A 25,887-nucleotide genomic window follows, 5' to 3' on the forward strand; every position below is an offset into this window, starting at 1 on the left:
CGGTGATTCACAAAATCATATTAAACGATAGAATTCCAGCTGTCTCGGATAGGAGCATGGTCACATAGACTAGAAACTGCTCTACAAATAACTAACAATAATAGAGCCACAAAATGACCATGGCATATGGACTGACTTGGAGGTGGGTCTGGTGAGGTGCTTCGTGGTGGGGTGGTAGGTCTCATCTTTTCTTATTTATTAAATGAGCTGAAAAAGGGAGCAGGACGCGACAAAATCTCCAGATGATGCAAAACTGAGAGAAGCTGCATCCGCCGGCGAGGACAGAGAAATTATACAAAAGGTCACGTATGTTAGAAATATTGGCAGGGAATTACAGATGAGATTCAACTTGGATAAATGCAGCTGATGCATCTGGGAAAATAAAACCATCTGGGAAAGAGAAACCTAGGAGTAAGGAGCAGACGGATGAGGAAGACAGTGAATGAGGAGAGTGGGCAGAGAATTAAGCAGCAGTTTGCAATGCATTATGCCAGAAAGAAACAAACCTGATTTGGGGCTGCCGAAGCAGTAGCGTGACACGCAACAAGAAGCTGGTATTCTGATGTACAGCCTTCAATACAGACAGACACAACTCTTTTATGAGGCCAGATCCTGATAAGATCTTGCCTTTTTTCTCAGTCCTCACTCAGGGAAACCCCCATTGAAGTCTAACCTCTGACCCGAGTCAGCTACGATATTAACAAAAAAAAAAAAAAATTCACAGTGGATATGACCTTGTATTCTGTCTTGTGGATATGACCTTGTATTCTGTGCCCATAGGATTTGCCACAGAATTCATCCCTGCCACAGAACTGTGTTCCTCAATCTCAGCCTGCATTTCCAACAATGATGTCTCAAGGTCTCTTCTGGTTGTACAGGTAATCTTGAAAACATGGGCCAGGTGAAGTGAAGCAGTGTTTTGGTCAAGAAGCAGCAGGCAGCCTGAAAGACTGGCTCCGAGAAAGGTGGGCTGCTCCATCATCACATGGGGGGTTAATGCCAAAGACTATTTAAATGTCAATATGTTTAACTATTTCACTGCCGATCTTTTAGCTAATGTGCAGTCTCACCATCTCCAGCTGCCTCCTTACTACCCTCATGCCAAAAGCCCCAGTGTTCGTGTGTGTCTCTCTCAAATGCACATGCAGCTCCCTTGGCCACTCCGATGAGTTACATATTCTCACTACCAACATCTAAAGTGTGGGACAGCATCAAATAAATGGAATGTAATATCAGAATAACTCAGAGGACACTGCTGATTGGATTGTGCACTTTCAGATTTAATTTAAAAACTCTCTTTTTAATTAAAATTAAGCTCCTGCCAAATTTCCCAACTGCTGCCTCACAGCCATGCAGAATCCAGGGACCGTGCCAGAGACTCCAGGCCCAGCTTGCCATTGTATACCCAGGGTTTTGGATCCATTCTCTCCTTCATGGAAATACCGGCTCCAGGCTCCAGTGGGAGTTGTGTCTGAGTAAGGACCGGGAGATAGCACCATAAGGAGCTCAGGGTTTGCTCTGCGATTCTGTGGTATTTTGGGGAGTTGACTCCATGTCCCAAAGGATTTTGGGATTCGTATCAGTATCTTGCATCCATTCTTGGAACAAAGGAAACCTGATCAAACTGAGGTTGGGGGAAACCCTAACTGGAGAAGGAGGGAGCCATTGCCCTCCACCTGTTCCTATCTCCTGTTGCAGTAGCCCTCCAAAATATTAGCCCGCCCAGAGAATACACAACTAGATTTCAAGCAGGTACAAAGCCTACACTAAGAACAGGAGGACTTGTGGCACCTTAGAGACTAACCAATTTATTTGAGCGAAAGCTTATGCTCAAATAAATTGGTTAGTCTCTAAGGTGCCACAAGTCCTCCTGTTCTTTTTGCAGATACAGACTAACACGGCTGCTACTCTAAAGCCTACACTGTGTCACACAGACTGAGCCATGCACCACAATAGTGACCGAAACGCCTCACAACAGCAAACACGCCACAAACAACTGAGCAACAGATTTCCACACAAGAGCAACAACGGAACAACGGAACTGCTAGCTAGTCAGCTGTTACACCAGGTGCAATCCCTGCTGCAGTAAGCCTCCACTTGGTCCCCTAGCACCTGGGAGGAGGGGAAAGTGTGCAAGCACGAATGCATGTGCACCAGGGTATCTCTCACACAATTTGCCAGGACATTGTGAATAATGCATGGCTTTCTCTATTGTGCACAGGCTGTGTTTCCACTGGGCAAGGCTCATGGGCCCGCTCTCTTCCCACAGGAAAGGAGCTGTGGCTCACTGGGCTGAGAATCTCTGGAGGATTTGCTTTGCTCCCCTCTCATGGAATTTAAGGTCCACAAAGATCTTCCAGTCCTGGGCACTTGCCCTCCCGACCTGACACAGGAGCCTTGCAGTTTCTTACTGATCCAGGGCAGGAGTGGGGGGAGGCTCTCGTGGCAGGCGTTGCGGAAGGAGGCTGAGGAGATGCAGAAGAGGAGGGGGTCCAGGGCACTGTTGAGGTACCAGAGAGGCAGTGAGAGGTAGGTCTTCAGCCAGGTGTAGAGCACCAGGATGCTGGTGCTCCAGCTGTGAATGTAAACGTGTATCAGGGATGACGCCGTGTCAGGGAAGTTGCAAAAGAAAAACGCAGCCACCACAGCACCTGCATGGAAGAGAGGAGAGAGATTAATGCCCAGCCGCATAGCACAGGGCTCCTTGCATAATGGGATTATGCAACCATGGAGATGACCATATCATTGTCCCTCTTTTAGAACCTGATGCACAGTTGCACCCACAAACTCAGATTTCATTAAAAAAATGTCTCTCTCTGCCCTTTTGGTTTCAAAGAAAACTTTCAAAATGTGACCCAACTGTGACCAACACAGTGACACCTGCCTGAGTCTGCAAAGAGCCTGAAACCACAGCTCTGGAAGAGAAAAATTACACCTTGTTTATCACGATGAACTTCAAAATCACATTTCCACTTGAATATTTTTAACCTGCTCTTGTCGCAGTTAACACCTCAGCTCACTATAACAGAGAGATCAGAAAGATGGTTTAATTTCCCTGTTTTTTCAGTATTTCTTTTGTACATGTGACAATGCTTTCTGTATAGGTAGTGTCACTATGTCATGTAGAAACAGGGAAGAGAAAAACATTTTAGAAGTAGGAAAATGGGATGTAAATCGGCAGAAATCAGCCAAGTGCTAATGGGCAGAGAGATTACTCTTAAAATGTTTTTTATGTTTACTGGATTTCATCTTGAGGGGTTCCTTGAGATTTTAACCCTCCACACTCAACCATCTCACTGCTGATCGTTAGAAGAATGTAAAGTAAATAAAATAAAAACTAAACAATAATAATCTTGCTTCTGTCCTTGCTTTTAAACAAGCTAAATAAGCAAGCAAGAGAATGTAAGGGAAAGCACAAGGCTGCACCTTTCAGTAACAAGAGAAGATAAGGGGCTAATCGAGCAGCAGGAAGGTGTTAAGAGAAGATGCAAAGTCTGCAAAAAAGTGACCCTGGACACAAGTAACGCCGCTCCTTACCTCTCCCACCAGATACAAAAGAGGTGTCCCATCACCCCCAGATCCCAGAACGAAACAGGACCATACACTGGAAGGGTGGTACCAGGGGAGGGGCACTGCAAATATAATTCAGTTTGCCAAGAAGAGGGAGGGGGAAGAGGGAGCTCCGTCGGCGTGGGGAGCTAGGGGTCAGGAGAAGGAGGGGGTTCCAGCAGCGACTAGAAAACCAGCTGGGGGAGCGAAAGAGGAAAACTCTATCAGCGTATAACGATAGCCCGACTGTGTGAAGGGCTTTGGAACATGCTTGTTTGGCCCCAGTAAACCCATCCCATTGTCTGCTGACTGGACTCTGGACTGTTATGTTAAGTAAGGGTGGCAATACCCGACCAGCTCTCAGAGTAGCAGCCGTGTTAGTCTGTATTCGCAAGAAGAAAAGGAGGACGAGTGGCACCTTAGAGACTAACCAATTTATTTGAGCATCAGCTTTTGTGAGCTACAGCTCACTTCATCGGATGTGGCCACTGAATGCATCCGATGAAGTGAGCTGTAGCTCACGAAAGCTGATGCTCAAATAAATTGGTTAGTCTCTAAGGTGCCACTCGTCCTCCTTTTCTTTTTGTGAATACCAGACCAGGCCACCCTTACTTCTGGGCTCCTGCTGGCGGGGCTCTGCCTTCAGAGCGGGGCTCCCGGCCAGCAGCAGCCGCCCCTCTCCAGCTGCCCAGCTCTGAAAGCAGCACCAGCGCCAGCAGCAGGGCAGAAGAAGGGTGGTAGAACCGCAACCCCCCCTACAATAACCTTGCCACCCCCCCACTCCTTTTTGGGTCAGGACCCCGACAATTACAACACTGTGAAATTTCAGATGTAAATAGCTGAAATCATGAAATATACGATTTTTTGAATCCTATGACAGTGAAATTGGCCAAAATGGACCATGAATTTGGTAGGGCCCTAGATATAGTGTACTTAGACTTTCAGAAAACCTTTGGCAAGGTCCCTGACCGAAGGCTCCTAAGCAAATTAAGGAGTCATGGGATAAGAGGGAAGGTACCGCCCAAGGATCAGTGACTGGTTAAAAGACAGGAAACAAAGGGTAGGAATAAATGGTCAGTTTTCACAACGGAAAAATGGGGGGGAAAGAGTCCCCAAGGATCTGTACAGGGACTAGTGCTGTTCCACCTATTCATAAAAGATCTGGAAAAGGGGGTGAAGAGTGAGGTGACAAAATTTGCAGATGATACAAAATTACTCATATAAGTTAAATTCTAAACTGACTGTGAAGAGTTACAAAGGGATCTCATAAACCTGGGTGACTGGGCCACAAAATAGCAGATGAAATTCAGTGTTGATAGATGCAAAGTAATGCACATTGGAAAACATCATCCCAACTGTACATACTCAATGATGGGGTCTAAATTAGCTGTTCCCACTCAAGAAAGATCTTGGAGTTGCCATGGCTAAGTCTCTGAAAACATCCACTCAATGTGCAGTGGCTGTCAAACAACCTAACCAAATGTTAGGAACCATTAGGAAAGGGATAGATAATAACAAAGAAAATATCATCATGCCTCTCTATAAATCTATGGCACGCCCACACCGTGAAGGCAGTTCTGGTGGCTCTATCTCTAAAAAGATATATTAGAATTGGGAAAAGTACAGAGAAGGGGAACAAACATGATCAGGGTATGGAACAGCTTCCATACAAGAAAAGATTAAAAAGACTGGCACTGTTCAACATGACTGATGTGGAGGAAGTGAGCAGGGAAGTGTTATTTACCCCTTCACATAACACACGAGTCAGAGATCACTCAATGAAATTAACAGCTAGCAGGTTTAAAGAAAACACACGCAAAGAAGTATTTGCAAAGCATATATATATATATATATATACACAAAGCACAGTCAGCCTGGGGAACTCATTGCAAGGGGATACTGTGAAGGCCAAAAGTGGAACTAGGTTAAAAAATAACTAGATCAGTTCCTGGAGGACAGGTTCATCAATGGCTATTAGCAAAGATGGCCAGGGACACAACCCCAAGACCCCGTTTGCCAGAAGCTGGGAGTGGACGACAGGGGATGGATCACTCGATAATTGGCCTGTTCTGTTCATTTCCTCGGAAGCATCCGGCACCGACCACTGTGAAACAGGACACTGGGCTCGATGGACCATTGGCCTGATGCAGTCTGGCCGTTCTTATGTTCTGATACGAGCTCAGGGGCCATGAGCTGCAGTCAATGTTTCCTGGGATGGGGAATGAGGAATTCAGCCTTCCTCCTCTTGCCCTGCCCAGCTGAGGGCGGGATGGGGAGATGCAGCCCCTCCCAGCGCTGCGATCCTCAGCTGCCTCCTGTGCGCCAACCTCCCAAATCAACTTTCACAACTTCCATCGGTGCCGAATGCCCCAGCAGCCGTGCCCAGCTACCCCAGATCTCTGCCTGCCCCTCCCAGTTGCTACAATGCCGTTGCTCACCACCACACAGAAACCTGCAGCACAATGAAAATCCTGGGGCAGCGTACAATGAATGATTGATTAACCAGCTGTACGGATTGCACTGGACTGGGCAGAAGGGGGCAGTAAGGGAGAGAGGGCTGGGGGAGCACAGCCACTGAATTCTGGTGCCCGCCAAGCGATTCCAGGGTCCCTATCGAATAATTTAGGTCCAGCATGCTGAACGAGCCACAGGGCCTTGGTTATGGATGGGGCCGGGCCAGGCCATGAGGGAAGTAGACAGGTTGGGACTGGACCCTGAGGTTTGGCTCAGCTCCGGCCCCCAGGAGGGATGAGCCCACCAACAAGGGAGATTTGCATAGAGAGTGGTCACTGTGCTCGGCACAGAGGCTGCCTGCCGCTGGGACCGACTCCATTCGTGGCTGCAGGAATTCTTTCCTGCAAAGGGAGCTTGAGGGAACTGGCAATCCCCACTAGCGGCCAGCATCCCGCCAGGCCAGGGCGCTGAGCGAGCCAGCCACCTGCGAAGCAGAACCCGGGAACGGAACGCGCGGCTGGAAGGAGTCAGAGGCATCTGCTCAGCCTTCTGGAGGGGTCTGACGAACAGTGGAGACAGGACGGTCTGTTTGTTCCGGAGGCGCTGGTCACAGTGCCATAGCATAGGTTACACTGGGCTTTGCATGTGGACTGTGAGCTCCTGGGGCAGGGAGCACGTCTCCCTGTGTGTCTGTACCACACAGAGCCAGGTCCAGTGGGCCTGATCCCGACTGAGGCCTGCACTGTTCGTGCCACAACACTAAGAACAGCAGTGTCAGGATTGCACTTCCTGCGGGGCAGATGGGACCAGTGCATCAGCAGCTGACGCTGTCGGGATGACTCTGCTAGGAGCATGTATTGGCTTGACGTTCTCTCCCTGCAGGGGGCTGGTTAACTCCTAGGTGCACCCTGGATATTGGATGTGGCAGTCGGATTTATGCAGCTTTTCACCCCTCCAGTTCATTAATACAAATTATTTATTTTACTGATTAAAACGAGTCTCAAAGTATGGTTTAGCTTTTCAAAGGGGCTGGAGGAGGTGCAGGATACCCTCCCAGGCCCCCCACATTGCCCCAGGCCCACTGGACCATCCCAGCCTCACTGGACTGCCCCAGCTGTGCTGAACCGCTCCAGGTGCACCAGACCACCCCAGGCCCAGGTCCACTGGACTGCCCCAGGTGCAGTGCGTGGGGCAGTACATGATGTGATAAAACAAGCAGGATGTGACGCTGCTCTGTGTACGTGGGTGTGATAATACATTGGATCGAGCCCCGGGTCTGCCACTGACTCCTGTGACTTGGACAAGTCACTTAGGCCCAGATATTCTGAAAGTGGCCTCTGAGTTTGGGGCTCGGTCTGAGCCAGCTGGGGCCCGACTTTCAGAGGTGCCGAGCATGCATCCTGACCGGGGGCTCCGGGTATGCGGCAGCTCTAAGTATCAGGCCCCAGGTGTTCAGAGGTGGCCTCTTAGAACTTGTCACTGGGGATGAGAGGCCACGTCTGGAAGCGTGGGGTCTTTCCGCGCCCCCCCCCCGGCCTCCCCACCTGTGAAATGGGCTGAAGACATGCCCTGCCCCAGGGAAGTGCTGCAGGGCCCTGGGCCAGAAGGCGCTGGGGAAACACTGAGCGCCGTTCAGAGGCTGTCACTCACCCACGAGGTGCCGGGCCTTCCTCTCCGACGGGGGGCTGGTGGGCCTGTGCAGAGAAGCCCCCTGAGCAGGGGTGGGTCAGGCCCATCTCCTCCCGCTGCCGGCGGGTCTGGCTGAGGTGGCGGAAGAAGAGGAGGTGGAAGGTGACGATGGCGGCCAGGGGGAGCAGGAAGCAGAGGACACTGTGCGCTTCGATGATGCTCTTGTAGATGACGTACGGCTCGGGCTCCAGCATCTCGCAGACGGTGGAGAGGAAGACACTCTTCTCCCGGCGGGTGGAGGTGTAGTCCAGGATGCAGGCTGACACCTTCCCGTAGACCACAGTGAGGGGCGCCGAGCTCAGGAGGGCCAGCAGCCAAATGAGGGCCAGCAGGTAGGCCATGCGGGACCGCCGCAGGCCGGCCATGGCCCACATGGGGTGGCAGATGGCCGCGTAGCGCTCCGCGGTGAAGGCGACGATGGTCCAGCTGGCGCCGGCGCCGGGCCATGAAGCAGAGCTTGCAGACGGCGTCGCTCAGGGCCCAGGGGTAGTCTGCCAGAAGTAGCAGTACAGGGTTGTCACGGAGTGTGGGGGAGTCCAGGCCCTGCACCCCTCTTCCTGGGATCCACTGAGACTCTCAGCCAGCCAGTAAAACAGAAGGTTTATTGGACAACAGGAACACAGTCCACAACAGAGCTTGTGGGTACAACCAGGACCCCTCAATCACGTCCTTCTGGGGGAGCAGGGAGCTTAGACCCCAGCCCTGGGGTTCCCTGTGTTCCTCCCCCCAGCCTCCAAACTGCCAACTAAACTCACCCCGCAGGTTCCCTGCTGCAGCCTCTGTTCACATTCCTGGGCAGGGGTGTCACCTCCCCCTCCCCCTCCTGGCTCAGGTGACAGGCTCTCAGGACTCCCATCCCCAGGGCACATTCCCAGGTCAACACTCCCCCCTCCCTGCTGAGTCACATCGTCACATCTCTCCCCCCTTCGAGACTGAACTGAGCGGGGTCACTGTGACCAGTGACCTGGGGAAGTTCGGGGCCCCCTCTCCGGGACAGCGCATCCGCTATCAGGTTGGCACTTCCCTTCACGTGGACCACGTCCATGTCGTAATCCTGCAGGAGCAGGCTCCATCTCAGGAGCTTGGCGTTGGCTCCTTTCATCTGGTGCAGCCAGGTCAGGGGCGAGTGGTCGGTGTACACGGTGAAGTGCCGCCCGAAGAGATAGGGCTCTAGTTTCTTGAGGGCCCACACCATGGCCAGGCACTCCTTCTCGATGGCCGCGTAGTGTTGCTCCCGGGGTAGCAACTTCTTGCTCAGGTACACGATGGGGTGTCTCTCCCCCTTTTCATCCTCCTGCATTAACACCGCCCCCAGTCCCGTGTCGGAGGCGTCGGTGAACACCACAAAGGGCTTGTCAAAGTCTGGGTTTGCCAGAACTGGGCCACTGACCAGAGCCTCCTTCAGCGCCCGGAAAGCCTCCTGGCACTGCTCGGTCCAGACCACCTTGTCTGGCTTCCCCTTCTTGCATAGCTCAGTGATGGGGGTGGCTATGGCGCTAAAGTGAGGCACAAATCTTCGGTAGTATCCTGCCATCCCAATAAAGGCTTGGACCTGCTTTTTGGTGTGGGGAGCGGGCCAGTCTCTGATCACCTCCACCTTGGCTGGTTCCGGCTTTAGGCGGCCGCTCCCCACCCGATGGCCCAGGTAAGACACTTCCGCCATCCCCACCTTGCACTTCTCCGCTTTTACAGTCAGCCCAGCCCCCTGGAGTCGGTCCAGCACTTGTCTAACCTGGGACACGTGGTCCTCCCAGGTCTGGCTAAAGACACAGATGTCATCAATATACGCCACGGCAAAACTCTCCATCCCCCTCAGGAGCTGGTCCACCAGGCGTTGGAAGGTGGCCGGCGCTCCCTTGAGGCCGAAAGGCAGGGTCAGGAACTCATAGAGCCCCAGAGGGGTGATAAAGGCCGATTTCAGCCAGGCATCTGCATCCAGCGGCACTTGCCAGTAGCCCTTTGTAAGGTCCATGGTGGTGAGGTACCGAGCTCCTCCCAGTTTGTCTAGGAGCTCATCAGGCCTGGGCATGGGGTAGGCATCAGATACAGTGATGGCATTGAGCTTCCGATAGTCCACACAGAACCGGACCGACCCGTCCTTTTTGGGGACCAGCACCACCGGCGAGGCCCAAGGGCTGGCAGATGGCTGGATCACCCCCAAAGCCAGCATGTCCCGGACCTCTCTTTCCAGGTCCTGAGCAGTTTTCCCTGTGACTCGGAAGGGGGAGCATCTTATCGGCGGGTGCGACCCTGTCTGCACCCGGTGGACAGTCAGATTAGTGCGTCCAGGCTGGTTGGAAAACAGCTGTCGGTACGGATGCAGCACCTCCCTGACCTCATCTTGCTGGGCAGGGGTTAGCTGATCCGAGAGGGGAATTGTTTCCAGGGGGGAACCAGCTCTAGTCCCAGGGAATAGATCCACTAAAGGGTCATCTCCCTGCTCTTCCCACTGTCCACACACGGCCAACACCACATTCCCCCTGGCATAATATGGCTTCATCATATTCACATGGTACACCCGGCGGTGGTGCGCCCGGTTCGACAGCTCCACCACATAGTTTACCTCATTGAGCTGCTTGACGACCTTGAAAGGGCCCTCCCAGGCGGCCTGTAGTTTGTTCTTTCTCACAGGGATGAGAACCATCACCGGATCCCCGGTGGCGTAGGCACGGGCCCTTGCCGTGCGGTCATACCAGACCTTCTGCTTCTTCTGGGCTCTGGCCAGATTCTCCCTGGCCAGGCCCATGAGTTCAGCAAGTCTCTCTCGGAAGATCAGGACATACTCCACCACTGACTCTCCATCGGGAGTGGCCTTCCCCTCCCACTCGTCTCTCATCAGGTCCAGGGGGCCCCTCACCCTCCTTCCATATAACAGTTCGAAAGGCGAAAATCCGGTAGACTCCTGTGGCACCTCCCTGTACGCGAACAGCAGGTGAGGTAAGTACTTGTCCCAATCCTGTGGGTGCTGGTTCATAAAGGTTTTCAGCATCATCTTTAGCGTCCCGTTAAACCTCTCCACCAGCCCGTTGGACTGGGGGTGATAAGCTGAGGCCCAGTCGTGCCGGACCCCACATTTCTCCCACAAGCACCGGAGCAGGGCCGACATGAAGTTGGAGCCTTGGTCTGTCAAGGCTTCCTTGGGGAACCCCACTCGGCTGAAAATGGTCAGGAGCGCATCGGCCACGGTGTCTGCTTCAATGGAAGCTAAGGGCACTGCCTCGGGGTAGCGGGTGGCAAAATCTACCACCACCAGAATGTATTTCTTCCCCGACCGGGTCGTCCTGCTGAGAGGCCCCACGATGTCCATGGCCACCTTCTGGAAAGGCTCCTCTATGATGGGCAAAGGTCTCAAAGCCGCTTTCCCCTTGTCCCGGGCCTTCCCCACCCTCTGACAGGGGTCACAGGATCGGCAATACTGCCGGACCGTGGTAAAGACCCCGGGCCAGTAAAAGTTCTGTAGCAACCTCTGCCGGGTGCGCCGGATTCCCTGGTGCCCTGCGAGGGGGATGTCATGGGCCAGGTACAGGAGCTTGCGGCGATACTTCTGGGGGACCACCAGCTGCCTCCTGATCCCACAGGACTCTACTTCCCTTGTGGGAGCCCATTCTCGGTACAGGAACCCCTTCTCCCACAGGAACCTCTCCTGGCAGCCTCTCCTCATGGTCCGTACCACCCTGAGGTCGGCCAGGTCCCTGAGCTTCCGCAAGGAGGGATCTTTCCTCAACTCGGCCTGGAACTCAGCGGCTGGGGAAGGGATGGGGACCGGTTCCCCCTCAGTGGCCAGGTCTGAGGCCTCAGCCTCTCTGAGCCGTGCCCCTCGGCCCTCCCTTCCCACCAGGGTAGGGTCCTGCGCCTCCGGTGCGGTACCCTCCCCGAGGTCAGGGAGCAGTGGCCCTCGCCGGCTCTGGCTACGGGTCACAACCAGGGCGGTCTGGGGCTTGCTTGGCCAGTCCTCTAGGTCTCCCCCCATCAAAACTTCAGTGGGCAAATGGTGGTGTACCCCCACATCCTTGTGGCCCTCCTTGGCCCCCCATTTCAGGTGTACCCTTGCCACGGGCACCTTAAATGGGGTCCCACCCACCCCTGTCAGGGTCAGGTAGGTGTTGGGCACCACCCGATCTGGGGCCACCACCTCGGGCCGGGCCAGCGTCACCTCCGCACCCGTATCCCAGTATCCATTGACCTTCCTCCCATCCACCTCCAGGGGAACAAGGCACTCTCTCCGGAGGGACAGCCCCGCGCCCACCCTGTAAACTGAGCGCCCTGAGTCCAGAGCCTCCAGCCCTCTGGTGGAGCTGGCCTGGGGTACTCTTCCCTCCGGGGCAGGTGGTAAACTGGCAGCCCCCCTTGCCTGAGTCGTCTGCCCCTCGTCCAGCTGGGTCCCTACCCAGTTAACCCTGGGTAGGTTGGGTCTGCTCAGTTTGTCCCTGAGCCCAGGGCACTGGGACCGTACGTGGCCTCTCTGGCCACAGTGATAGCAGCTCAGGTCACGTTGGTCCCCTCGAGCGGGTCGGAGGGGCCCGACGCCAGGCGTTCCCCTTGGGAGGGGGTTCTCCCTATTTCCCCGCTGGGAGGCCCCCTGGTGACTCTCTCTCTGCATCGGGGGGGGCCTGTTCTTTTGGGACTCCTCCCGGCTACCCCCTGACCGACTGTTCACAAACTCGTCGGCCAGCTGCCCTGCGTGCTGGGGGTTCTCGAGCTTTTTGTCCACCAACCACAGCCTCAGGTCGGAAGGGCACTGTTCATACAGCTGCTCCAGTACAATTAGGTCAAGCAGGTCCTCTTTAGCTCGGGCCCCCGCTGTCCACTTGCGGGCATACCCCTGCATCCGGTTGGCCAGTTGTAGGTAGGTGACCTCAGGCGTTTTACGCTGACTCCGGAACCTTCTCCGGTACATCTCGGGGGTCAGCCCAAACTCACGGAGCAGGGCCTGTTTGAACAGTTCATAGTCCCCTGCCTCCGGCCCTGTCATCCGGCTGTACACCTCCACGGCTTTGGGGTCCAGTAAGGGGGTGAGAAACTGGAGCCTGTCTGCAGGGTCAACCCTGTGCAGCTCACAGGCATTCTCAAAGGCCGTCAGGAAGCTATCTATGTCCTCCCCCTCCTTACGCTGGGCCAGGAAGCACTTATCAAAGTTCCTTGCAGTCTTGGGTCCCCCCTCACTCACCACAGCCGGGGCCCCACTGCTCTTCAGCCTGGCCAGCTCCAGTTCGTGCTGTCTTTGTTTCTCCTTCTCCTGGCGCTCATGTTGACGTTGTTTCTCCTTCTCCTCCTGCTCATGTTGACGTTGTTTTTCATGATCCTCCAGCTCCCTCATTTTCATCTCCCTCTCCCATTCCAGCCGCCTCCGCTCCAGGGATGGGGAGCTCCGCCGGGAGGATCCCCTGCTGGGTGCTGGGGTCAGGGTGCCCTCGGTATTCGCTGGGCTTCCCCCAACCCCTCCCCCAGACATAGGTAGGAAGGGTCTCGGGATGTCCTCGGCAGCAGTCTGACCCCTCCCAGCCCGGTCAGGCCCCAGGGCCCACGCTGCGTCTGCCGGGCGGCTCCCCTCAGGGATAGGGATCGGGTCATCCAAGCGATCCCTCTCCTCCAACTGGGCAATCAGTTGTTCCTTGGTGGACCTCCCGATGCGCAGCCCCCTCTGCCTGCACAGCTCCACCAGGTCACTCTTAAGGCGTTTAGCGTACATCTCCCTGCTGGCCACTCGCAGGCCGGGCAGCTTCCCACGGTTTCCAGGGAAAAGCCCTTAGTGTGCCAGTCCTTCTTGAGGTCACCACCTCTTTGCCAGGGTCGAGCTGCAGACTCCTCCGCCCCTGGGACTGCTCGCTGCAATCCCCCGGGGGACCCTGTTACTGCAAAAGTCTTTCTCTCTGGTCACACATTCCCAGGGGTTAACCGCCCCCCGAAACCGTCTCTGAATCTTCAGCACGCCTGGTCCCCGTCAATTCCCCTTCGTTTTACTGTTCCCCAGTCACTTACTGCAGGAAGCGCCGTTCACGGGGTGCAGTAGATCCCACCGCTGCCACCAGTTGTCACGGAGTGTGGGGGAGTCCAGGCCCTGCACCCCTCTTCCTGGGATCCACTGAGACTCTCAGCCAGCCAGTAAAACAGAAGGTTTATTGGACAACAGGAACACAGTCCACAACAGAGCTTGTGGGTACAACCAGGACCCCTCAATCACGTCCTTCTGGGGGAGCAGGGAGCTTAGACCCCAGCCCTGGGGTTCCCTGTGTTCCTCCCCCCAGCCTCCAAACTGCCAACTAAACTCACCCCGCAGGTTCCCTGCTGCAGCCTCTGTTCACATTCCTGGGCAGGGGTGTCACCTCCCCCTCCCCCTCCTGGCTCAGGTGACAGGCTCTCAGGTCTCCCATCCCCAGGGCACATTCCCAGGTCAACACTCCCCCCTCCCTGCTGAGTCACATCGTCACAAGGGTCCCCGGCACGGTGAGCAGCATCAGCACGTCGGCCGTGGCCAGGCTCAGCAGGTAGAAGCGCACGGCGCTCGCCCTCATGCGCCCGCTCCGCAGCAGCGTCAGCAGGCTCAGCCCGTTGGCCAGGAGCCCGAAGACGAAGAGCAGGCTGTAGAAGACGGTGACGGGGATGGCCACGTAGTCGGGCTCCAGCTGCTGGGCGCCGATCAGGAGGAGCTGGGGGTCTGGCTGGGTCGCGTGGGCCCCCGCGGTGCTGTTCCCGGCCAAGTGGTTCTGAGCAGTCAGGTACCCCAGGCAGTCGCTGGCCGCAGCACCCAGGGGCTCAGAGCTGTTGGTGCTGGAGCTGGGGGCCATCCAGGCAGCCGGGGGGCCCTGGGGAGCCAGGGGGCCTCACCAAGGAGCTGGGTTCACTCTCCAGGGCCAAGAGAACTGCAGAAGCAGCTTCAGAATCCGACCCCCCTCAGCCGAGTGCTGTGTCCTGCCTCCGTGACGGGGGAGAGCAGGGAATGCTGCGAAGGCGCGGGAGCATCAGTGAGCGCCCCGGGGTGGATTCGGGGCAGGTTTCTTCTGGTTCAGCCTGACTCCTAGGCTCTGCAGCAGCCGGCCCCTCGAGGGAAAGCAATGAGCTGTCATGGTTTGTCTCCCTCCCTGCAGAGGGGCCCCGAGGGGCCGGGGGGGGACGGTTAGGTGGCTTCACCCTGCCCACCACCCTGAACACCAGGCCCCTTCCCAGCCCTCCCAGACGCTGGCTGCTCCCTCTCTCCCGCAGGAGGGGCTGCTGAGGGAGGCAGTGGCAGGGCTGGGGAGAGGACCCAGGAGTCCCTGGCCCCAGCCCTGCCCACTAGCCCACGCTGTCTCAACGTTGGGGGCTGGGGAGGGCGGCAGGCCGTGGTGTGCCATCCACTCAGCTGCCTGGGTGCCGCTGTGCCCCCACGGCGGCAGACCCCTGGCCCCGCAGAAGGCGGCTGGAGCAGGATCCCGAGGGGAAGGATCAGCCCTAGAGCCAGGCAGCCGGGATACAGGGAGGTGGGAACAAAGGGGGGAGGGAGGTGTGACGAAGTGGGCCTGTTCTTAATGTTTCCTCTGAATATTGTGGGGGTGCCTCAGTTTCCCCTATGCAGTTCTTAAGTATCTAGGCGGTGAGGTAAGGGTGTATGATCATTGCAGAGCCCTAGAGGGCAGGTGTGTGCAGGGGTCTGGACACAGAGAATGGCCGACACCCTGTTTCCTGGCAACTGATGGCCTGGGCCCTTCCCCCCCTGCAAGGTGAGAGCTAAAGGGTTGGAGAACAAAGGAATCAGGTGACCACCTGGCCCGGGAAAGGAACAAAGCCCAGAGGAGGAGGGGCTGGAGGGGGTTTCAGTTTGGGGCTGGCTGGGACATGGAGTGAAGTGCAGACGTGGTTGTCTGGCTCACTGCCCCCAAAATGGACCCAGCTGAGGGGTCCCGTTCTCTGCACCTGCAAGCTCTGTTTTAGACCATGTTCCTGTCGTCTAATAAACCTTCTGTTTTACTGGCTGGCTGAGAGTCACGTCTGACTGCGAAGTTGGGGTGCCGGACCCTCTGGCTTCCCCAGGAGCCCCGCCTGAGCGGACTCGCTGGGGGAAGCGCACGGAGGGGCAGAGGATGCTGAATGCTCCGAGGTCAGACCCAGGAAGGTGGAAGCTGTGTGAGCTGTTTGCCCTGGGGACAGTCTGCTCACAGGAAGGCGACTGCCCCAGAGTCCTGACTGGCTTCATGGGGAGCAGTTCCAGAGCATCGCCCAGGGACTCCGTGACAACTGGTGGCAGCGGTGGGATGTACTGCACCCCGTGGATGGCGCTTCCTGCAGTAAGTGACTGGGGAGCAGTAACACGAAGGGGGATTGCCGAGGACCAGGCCTGCTGAAGGCTCAGAGAGGAGCGGTTTCGGGGGGCGGTTAACCCCTGGGAGTGTGTGACCAGCGAGAAGGACTGTGCAGTAATGGGGTCCCCCTGGGGACTGCAGTGAGCAGTCTCAGGGGCGGAGGAGCCTGCAGCTTGGCCCGGGGAGAGAGAAGGACTTTTGCAGTAACAGGGTTCCCCTGGGGATTGCAGCAAGCAGTCCAAGGGGCGGAGGAGTCTGCAGCTCGACCCTGGCAAAGAGGTGGTGACCTCGAGAAGGGCTGGCACACTAGGGGTTCTCCCTGGAAACCGTGGGGAGCTGAGAACACACGGGCCTGTGAGTCCACAACAACTTGGGAGGAGCGGAGTGATGGCCTGTCCCCGTCTCCTTAAGAAGGACATTGTAACCCTGTGCAAAAAGAGAGGGTTGAGCGTTGGAAAGTTCACCAAAGCAGAGTTAATCGTGCAGCTGGAGGAGGATGACCGCTCTAAGGAACAGATTCCTGACCCCAACTGGGGCTATAGCAGGATCTGGGAGCAGCTGGAGTGGGAGCCAGGCATCGCCAAGACTCCTGTCCCCGACCAGATGGGGGTCTTCACGATCGGGTTCCCCATCGGGGGATCGAGACGGACGGGATTGGAGCTGAGTCCGAGAGAGCAAGAGGACCATGGGAGACAGCGAGAGCCCGAGAAAGAGCTGCAGAAGCAGCAGCAGCATGAACTGGCGGTGGTGGGGCGGAGAGGCCTAGGGGACCTCCCCAGGGTGAGTGGGGATAGATCCCGGGGGGCCAGTTCCGCAGGGAACCTCGAGACTAAATTGCTGCCCCTAGTTAAGGGGGGGGGGGGGTGTGGATGCCACCTCACTGCCTTTGAGCAGGCTGGCGATTTGAACCAAGGGGACCCTGCAGAAAAGCCCCGGTGTCTAGCTCCCTTGCTGGGTCCCAAGGCCATAGTCTCCATCAGCCAGATGGGTGGGGAGGTGGACACGCTCCCACTCCTGACCCCAACCTATATATCTGTGTGGAGTTTCCTGGGGCCAGGCCCCTCGGACCCCCAGTGGGAGCGGAAGGTGATGGTCGATGGGGAGACATTCCTGGGGTGGCCAGACCCTGAGACAGAGAGAACTGGTGTCAGACCCTGGGTGGTGCAGCCTCAGAGGCTGAGGGCCTGTGTGAGCTGGGTGAGGGTCCCAGGGACGAAGCCCCTCGCCTTCCCTATGGCCCAGATCCCTGTGCAGACCCAGGAGGAGTGGGGCTGGCTGGTCGTTGGGGTGCCCCAGGACACCAGCTGCTAGACCCTGTTGTGGGGTGACTGTGTCTCTTTGGGACAGGATCCAGGCCCTGTTCCTGTAACTGCCGAGGGTTTGAATTTGAATCCAGGGAACCAATCGGTGGAGAGGGAAATGGTCAGTGAAAATGCAGATGACCTGGCTGGCAGCAGGGAGGAGCCGCTAGGCTCAGGCTACCTGCCTGCCTGTAACCAGACCCCTGGGGCTGGGTGGGACAGAGAGATGCTCCCTGCCCCCCTTGCACACCAGAGCGGGGACTCTCGCTGGCTCTGATGCACTGAGGAAAGCAGCGAGCTCGCTGCCTGCCCCCACTGGGACAGCAAGGGCAGTGCTGAGCACAGTGGGAGCTGAGACCCCAGCTGAGTGGGGGGAGACACAGGCAGGGCAGGGGATCTGTGGGGAGTGGCAAGGTGCTTGGTAAGGGAAGTTTGGATGAGCCTAGGCAGCCTTGTGAGCTGATGGCTGTGTCCAGTCAGCAGGGTGGGAAGGCGAGGAGAGTGGAAGATGAGAGTCCCTGGACCTTACCTGTTAGCTGGGTGGAGAATTGGGACAGTGAAGGAAATGGGTCTCTGTCTGTCAGGGGTATTGACTTGCCTATGGAGGGAGCTACCCTGATCTCCAAGCAGTTGTCTGTGACCAGCCTTGTGTGCTGGGACAAAGGGAATGAGATCCCAACCTGTGTGTCTGGTAAAGGAGAAAGTGTGTCCGGCTCTTCTTGGTCTGTGGAGCAAACAGAACGGGCCTTTCAGCCTGTGATGGTTGAGGGTCGTGCAGTTGTCTCAGAGCTGGTTCTGGATTCAGCTAAAGCCCAGGAAGGGAAGGGTCCTAAGTTTGTGTCTGCTCGGGAGAATGGCCCTGTAACTAGGTCACATCCAGTTAGTGTCTATGTAAAATCCCGAGACCAGACAATTCGGGTGCTTGTATTTTTGCCTGTTGCTAGTGTGTTGTTGGAAAGGGTGGAGCAACTCTGTCTAATCAGGGTGAGATCCTAGCCAGGGCACAAGGAGAGCATGAAGGTGATGTGATTGTGTTACCTACTGAGGGTGTGGAAACCTGTAGCAAGAAGGAAAAGATTCCTGAACTTGTGTGTGGCAAAGGGAAGGAGAATGCTTCTAACCTTTTATCTAGGAAGTCTGTAAGTTTGCCTGAAAGGGGATTGTGTAGGAATCCGCCTGATGGGCCAGAGGTGATTCTGGATGTAAGGGAGACCCAGAAAGAGTCTGTAGTTGCTCAGGAAAGTGTTCCCCTAGAGCAAGCCCTAGGTAAAGAGGGTAAGAGCAGAATTTCTGGGAGGGGTGAATTGTTGCATAGAAAAGCCCTGGGGAAAGGAATCCTCATGGAGTCTTTGCAAGCAGTTTACTGCAACTGAAGGGTGTGAAAATGATTTAATCAAGAAAGTTTCAGTTCCTAACAGCCAGAAATTTTCTGTTGTGAATGGATCCACTGACTTTCCTGTTGAAAGATCCAGTGTGGAGAGCTTTGAGAAGGTCTCAGATGGAGTGAAAGCTGTTAAGAAAGGTATACCGTCCTATAACCAAGTGGCTGTGTTTGGCCAGCTTGTTGGGGAGACAAGGTTGTTGGGAAAGGGATGTCTCCATGCTAGTTCTGTAAGTGAACAGTATGTGGCCCAGGTCAAGATGGGGGCCCTTAACCAAGAGAGCCCGAATTGCAGCCCTCCAGACTGGAGCTCTGGGAGAAAACCCAATCCCAGTTTGACCCCCTGGGGTTTTGGGGTGGCCAAAGGGCATGGGCTGCAGAAACCTTCCCACATGCAGCCTGCTAGTGCTATCGACCACCCCCGACCTAAGGGAGGGCGTGAAACTGGAAGGGCCTGGTGTAACTCCTACCAAGGAATGGGAGAGATGCTGGGGCATCCATGGGAACATTGGTGGCTTCAAACTTCCCCAGGTCACCAGGTAAAGTGACCCCGCTCAGTTCGATCTCGAAGGGGGGAGAGATGTGACGAAGTGGGCCTGTTCTTAATGTTTCCTCTGAATATTGTGGGGGTGCCTCAGTTTCCCCTATGCAGTTCTTAAGTATCTAGGCGGTGAGGTAAGGGTGTATGATCATTGCAGAGCCCTAGAGGGCAGGTGTGTGCAGGGGTCTGGACACAGAGAATGGCCGACACCCTGTTTCCTGGCCACTGATGGCCTGGGCCCTTCCCCCCCTGCAAGGTGAGAGCTAAAGGGTTGGAGAACAAAGGAATCAGGTGACCACCTGGCCCGGGAAAGGAACAAAGCCCAGAGGAGGAGGGGCTGGAGGGGGTTTCAGTTTGGGGCTGGCTGGGACATGGAGTGAAGTGCAGACGTGGTTGTCTGGCTCACTGCCCCCAAAATGGACCCAGCTGAGGGGTCCCGTTCTCTGCACCTGCAAGCTCTGTGTTAGACCATGTTCCTGTCGTCTAATAAACCTTCTGTTTTACTGGCTGGCTGAGAGTCACGTCTGACTGCGAAGTTGGGGTGCTGGTCCCTCTGGCTTCCCTAGGAGCCCGCCTGGGCGGACTCGCTGTGGGGAAGCACACGGAGGGGCAGAGGATGCTGAATGCTCCGAGGTCAGACCCAGGAAGGTGGAAGCTGTGTGAGCTGTTTGCCCTGGGGACAGTCTGCTCACAGGAAGGCGACTGCCCCAGAGTCCTGACTGGCTTCATGGGGAGCAGTTCCAGAGCATCGCCCAGGGACTCCGTGACAGGAGGCTCCTGGGCTGCACCCCCTGGCCCCTCACCATGGCCAGGGGAGGAGCACTGGTGAGGGGGGGCAGGTCTGAGAGCCCAGCTCCCGTCGGTAGGCCCAGCCCCAGGTCCCAGCGCACTGCGCGGCCCCGCAGCGAGCAGGCTCCCCTGGGCAGCTCCCCCAGCAGGGAGCGCTCTCCCTGGGTCCTGGCCCTCAGCCCCACAGTGCCATCCACACCACGTCCTCACTGGGGGCTGGAAGTGTCCGGGAAACATAGCGACCCCCACCCCACACCCCTGGGCTGCAGCTGCTGCCAGGGCGAGGCTGTTCAGGGCGAGGAGCAGAGGCCTGCCCACCCATGCTGACCTGGCAGGGCCTGGCCACACCAGAGCCAGGGGTGTTCTTGGCACAGGGCAGCGGATGCGGCATGTGGGTTTGTGACGCGGGTTAGCGGCAGGCTTGTGCCCCTAAGGCTGCAGGCCGTGTTGCTGGGTCCGCACTGCTCGCGGGCCAGAGCACACCTGGGTTCGCAGAGCAGCCCTGCCCCGAGCTCGTGGAGGTGGGGCTGAGCACGGGTCCCCAGGGGCCGCCCGAGGAGCCAGCTCTGCCCCTTTCCTGGTACAGGGAGGGCACAGGCCACCGCTCCTGGGTCTCCCCAGGTTGTCCCTTGGCACATCCTGGCTGGGGGAACCAGGATACCCAGGGCTCCCTGCACGAGCAAGGGGGGGGCCTGGCAGCACCTCCCCGGGCTAGCGGGGAGAACGACTTTCTAGGAAACTGCTCCACAAGGAGCTGCCCTGAGCAGAGGGCCCGTCCCCCTGGGGCAGATGGAGGGGCTGCTGGGGCACACCCGGCCCCCTCCCCTCCTCCACCCCCCCTGCTGCCAGCCTTCACCCCCCCACCACAGCCCCCCCCGTGTGCTTCTGGGGCACACCCCTCCCCTTCCCTCCTCCATCCCCCCTACTGCCAGCCTTCACCCCCCCCACACACCACAGCCCCCCCCCTGCTTCTGGGGCACACCCCCTCCCCTTCCCTCCTCCATCCCCCCCTGCTGCCAGCCTTCACCCCCCCCACACACCACAGCCCCCCCCCCTGCTTCTGGGGCAAAACCCTCCCCTTCCCTCGTCCACCCCCCCTGCTGCCAGCCTTCACCCCCCCACCACAGCCCCCCCCGTGTGCTTCTGGGACACACCCCTCCCCTTCCCCTCCTCCACCCCCCCTACTGCCAGCCTTCCCCCCCCACACACACCACAGCCCCCCCCCTGCTTCTGGGGCAAACCCCTCCCCTTCCCTCGTCCACCCCCCCCACTGCCAACCTTCACCCCCCCCACCACAGCCCCCCCCGTGCTGCTGGGGCACACCCGGCCGCCTCCCCTCCCCTCCTCCACCCCCCCTACTGCCAGCCTTCACCCCTCCACCACAGCCCCCCCCGTGCTTCTGGGGCAAACCCCTCCCCTTCCCTCGTCCACCCCCCCCACTGCCAGCCTTCACCCCCCACCACAGCCCCCTCCGTGCTGCTGGGGCAAACCCCTCCCCTTCCCTCGTCCACCCCCCCCACTGCCAGCCTTCCCCCCCCACACACCACAGCCCCCCCCCCGTGCTTCTGGGGCAAACCCCTCCCCTCCCCTCCTCCACCCCCCCTACTGCCAGCCTTCACCCCCCACCACAGCCCCCTCCGTGCTGCTGGGGCAAACCCCTCCCCTTCCCTCGTCCACCCCCCCCACTGCCAGCCTTCCCCCCCCCACACACCACAGCCCCCCCACCCGTGCTTCTGGGGCAAACCCCTCCCCTTCCCTCGTCCACCCCCCCCACTGCCAGCCTTCCCCCCCCACACACCACAGCCCCCCCCCCGTGCTTCTGGGGCACACCCCTCCCCTTCCCTCGTCCACCCCCCCTGCTGCCAGCCTTCACCCCCCCCACACACCACAGCCCCCCCGTGCTTCTGGGGCAAACCCCTCCCCTTCCCTCGTCCACCCCCCCCACTGCCAGCCTTCCCCCCCCCACACACCACAGCCCCCCCCCGTGCTTCTGGGGCACACCCCCTCCCCTTCCCTCCTCCATCCCCCCCTGCTGCCAGCCTTCACCCCCCCCACACACCACAGCCCCCCCCCCTGCTTCTGGGGCAAACCCCTCCCCTTCCCTCGTCCACCCCCCCCACTGCCAGCCTTCACCCCCCACACACACCACAGCCCCCCCCCGTGCTTCTGGGGCACACCCCCTCCCTTCCCCTCGTCCACCCCCCCTACTCCCAGCCTTCACCCCCCCCACACACCACAGCCCCCCCCGTGCTTCTGGGGCACACCCCCTCCCCTTCCCTCCTCCATCCCCCCCTGCTGCCAGCCTTCACCCCCCACACACACCACAGCCCCCCCCGTGCTTCTGGGGCACACCCGGCCCCTCCCCTCCTCCATGCCCCCTACTGCCAGCCTTCACCCCCCCACCACAGCCCCCCCCGTGCTTCTGGGGCACACCCGGCCCCTCCCCTCCTCCACCCCCCCTACTGCCAGCCTTCACCCCCCCACCACAGCCCCCCCCGTGTGCTTCTGGGGCACACCCGGCCCCTCCCCTCCTCCACCCCCCCTGCTGCCAGCCATCCCCCCCACCACCACAGCCCCCCCCGTGCTTCTGGGGCACACCCGGCCCCTCACCTCCTCCACCCCCCCTACTACCAGCCTTCACCCTCCCCACACACACCACAGCCCCCCCCCCCGTGCTGCTGGGGCACACCCCCTCCCCTTCCCTCCTCCACCCCCCCTGCTGCCAGCCTTCACCCCCCCCCACACACCACAGCCCCCCCCCGTGCTGCTGGGGCACACCCCCTCCCCTCCACTCCTCCATCCCCCCCTGCTGCCAGCCTTCACCCCCCACACACCACAGCCCCCCCCGTGCTTCTGGGGCACACCCGGCCCCCTCCCCTCCTCCATGCCCCCTACTGCCAGCCTTCCCCCCCCACACACACCACAGCCCCCCCCGTGCTGCTGGGGCACACCCCCTCCCCTTCCCTCCTCCATGCCCCCCTACTGCCAGCCTTCACCCCACACACACACCACAGTCCCCCCCCCGTGCTTCTGGGGCACACCCGGCCCCCTCCCCTCCTCCACCCCCCCTGCTGCCAGCCTTCACCCCCCCACCACAGCCCCCCCCCGTGCTTCTGGGGCACACCCCTCCCCTCCCCTCCTCCATCCCCCCCTGCTGCCAGCCTTCACCCCCCCCACACCACAGCCCCCCCCCCGTGCTTCTGGGGCACACCCCCTCCCCTCCCCTCCTCCACCCCCCCTGCTGCCAGCCTTCACCCCCCCCACACACCACAGCCCCCCCCCCCGTGTGCTTCTGGGGCACACCCGGCCCCCTCCCCTCCTCCACCCCCCCTACTGCCAGCCTTCCCCCCCCACACACCACAGCCCCCCCCGTACTGCTGGGGCACACCCGGCCCCCTCCCCTCCTCCACCCCCCCTGCTGCCAGCCTTCACCCCCCACCACAGCCCCCCCGTGTGCTTCTGGGGCAAACCCCTCCCCTCCTCCACCCCCCCTACTGCCAGCCTTCACCCCCCCACCACAGCCCCCCCCCGTGTGCTTCTGGGGCAAACCCCTCCCCTTCCCTCCTCCATGCCCCCCCACTGCCAGCCTTCACCCCCCCACACACCACAGCCCCCCCCGCGTGTGCTTCTGGGGCACACCCGGCCCCCTCCCCTCCTCCACCCCCCCTACTGCCAGCCTTCACCCCCCCACCACAGCCCCCCCCGTGTGCTTCTGGGGCACACCCGGCCCCCTCCCCTCCTCCACCCCCCCTACTGCCAGCCTTCACCCCCCCCCACACCACAGCCCCCCCCGTGCTTCTGGGGCACACCCCCTCCCCTTCCCTCGTCCACCCCCCCTACTGCCAGCCTTCCCCCCCCCACACCACAGCCCCCCCCCTTGCTTCTGGGGCACACCCCCTCCCTTCCCCTCCTCCACCCCCCCCACTGCCAGCCTTCCCCCCCACACACACACCACAGCCCCCCCCCCTGCTTCTGAGGCAAACCCCTCCCCTCCCCTCCTCCATCCCCCCCTGCTGCCAGCCTTCACCCCCACACACACCACAGCCCCCCCCGTGCTTCTGGGGCACACCCCCTCCCCTCCTCCATCCCCCCCTACTGCCAGCCTTCCCCCCCCCACACACCACAGCCCCCCCCCGTGCTTCTGGGGCAAACCCCTCCCCTTCCCTCCTCCATCCCCCCCTGCTGCCAGCCTTCACCCCCCCACACACCACAGCCCCCCCCGTGCTTCTGGGGCACACCCCCTCCCCTCCTCCATCCCCCCCTACTGCCAGCCTTCACCCCCCCACACACACCACAGCCCCCCCCCGTGCTTCTGGGGCAAACCCCTCCCCTTCCCTCGTCCACCCCCCCTACTGCCAGCCTTCACCCCCCCACACACCACAGCCCCCCCCCCGTGCTTCTGGGGCAAACCCCTCCCCTTCCCTCGTCCACCCTCCCCACTGCCAGCCTTCCCCCCCCCCCACACCACAGCCCCCCCCGTGCTTCTGGGGCACACCCCCTCCCCTCCTCCATCCCCCCCCACTGCCAGTGTTCACCCCGCACCTCCCCTATCCCCCCCCTGCTCTGGGGCGCCCCCCGCGTTCTAGCGCCGGGGACCTCTCACGTGCACCCCCTGCCCGCCTATCCGCCCCCCTGTCTGTCCGCCCCGTCTGTCCGGCACCCCCCGCCCGCCTATCCGCCCCCCGTCTGTCCGCCCCCTCCGTCTGTCCGGCCCCCCCCGCCCGTCTATCCGCCCCCCCGTCTGTCCGCCCCACCCCCGTCTGTCCGGCACCCCCCGCCCGCCAATCCGCCCCCCCGTCTGTCCGCCCCCCCCGTCTGTCCGGCACCCCACGCCCGTCTATCCGCCCTCCGTCTGTCCGCCCCCCCCATCTGTCCAGCACTCCCCGCCCACCTATCCGCCCCCCGTCTGTCCGCCCTCCCCCGTCTGTCCGGCACCCCCCGCCCGCCAATCCGCCCCCCCCGTCTGTCCGCCCCCCCCGTCTGTCCGGCACCCCACGCCCGTCTATCCGCCCCCCGTCTGTCCGCCCCCCCATCTGTCCAGCACTCCCCGCCCACCTATCCGCCCCCCGTCTGTCCGCCCTCCCCCGTCTGTCCGGCACCCCCCGCCCGCCTATCCGCCCCCCCCCATCTGTCCGCCCCCCCATCTGTCCAGCACTCCCCGGCCCGTCTATCCGCCCCCCCGTCTGTCCGCCCCCTCCGTCTGTCCGGCACCCCCCGCCCGTCTATCCGCCCCCCCCGTCTGTCCGCCCCCTCCGTCTGTTCAGCACCCCCCGCCCGTCTATCCGCCCCCCCGTCTATCCGCCCCCGCCGTCTGTCTGGCACCCCCACTCCGGGGCGCCGGGTCCCCCACTCACCTGTGCGGAGCCTCGCGGCGCTGCCGGGAGCCGGGCTGGGGTCTGCGGCGCTGCCAGGCGGCGGGGCGGGGGGCGGCTCCTGCCCAGGGACCTGCCCCCCGCCTGCCCCCCACCCAGCCGGGCCGGGGCCGCCGCTCGCTGGCCACCCCCCGCTCCGCCAGGCACCGTCTGCCGGGCTCCCAGGGCGCAGCCCGATCCCCGCAGCCCGGCTCCGCGCTCGGGGCGCAGCAACCTGGGGCCCGGGAGTCGGGACAAACAGGCCGAGCCTAGGGATGCTGGGGGCAGCCCAGAGCACCGGGGGGGGGGGCAGGACCCCGGCCAGCGCCCCGACCCCCTGGGCATGGGACCCCGGCCAGCGCCCGACCCCCCTGGGCATGGGACCCCCAGCCAGCGCCCCGACCCCCCTGGGCATGGGACCCCCAGCCAGCACCCAGCCCCCCTGGGCATGGGACCCCCAGCCAGCGCCCCGACCTCCCTGGGCATGGGACCCCCAGCCAGCACCCAGCCCCCCTGGGCATGGGACCCCCAGCCAGCGCCCCGACCTCCCTGGGCA

At 60.1% G+C, this 25,887-nt stretch overlaps 1 pseudogene; it reads right to left on the bottom strand.

The window, feature by feature from the left end:
* Positions 1-1,289: 1,289 nt before the first annotated feature.
* LOC142072844 (neuromedin-U receptor 1-like) lies at positions 1,290-14,866 on the bottom strand (annotated as a pseudogene).
* Positions 14,867-25,887: the final 11,021 nt, after the last annotated feature.

Source organism: Caretta caretta, chromosome 7, assembly GCF_965140235.1.
Source record: "Caretta caretta isolate rCarCar2 chromosome 7, rCarCar1.hap1, whole genome shotgun sequence".
NCBI classification, from domain to species: domain Eukaryota; kingdom Metazoa; phylum Chordata; order Testudines; family Cheloniidae; genus Caretta; species Caretta caretta.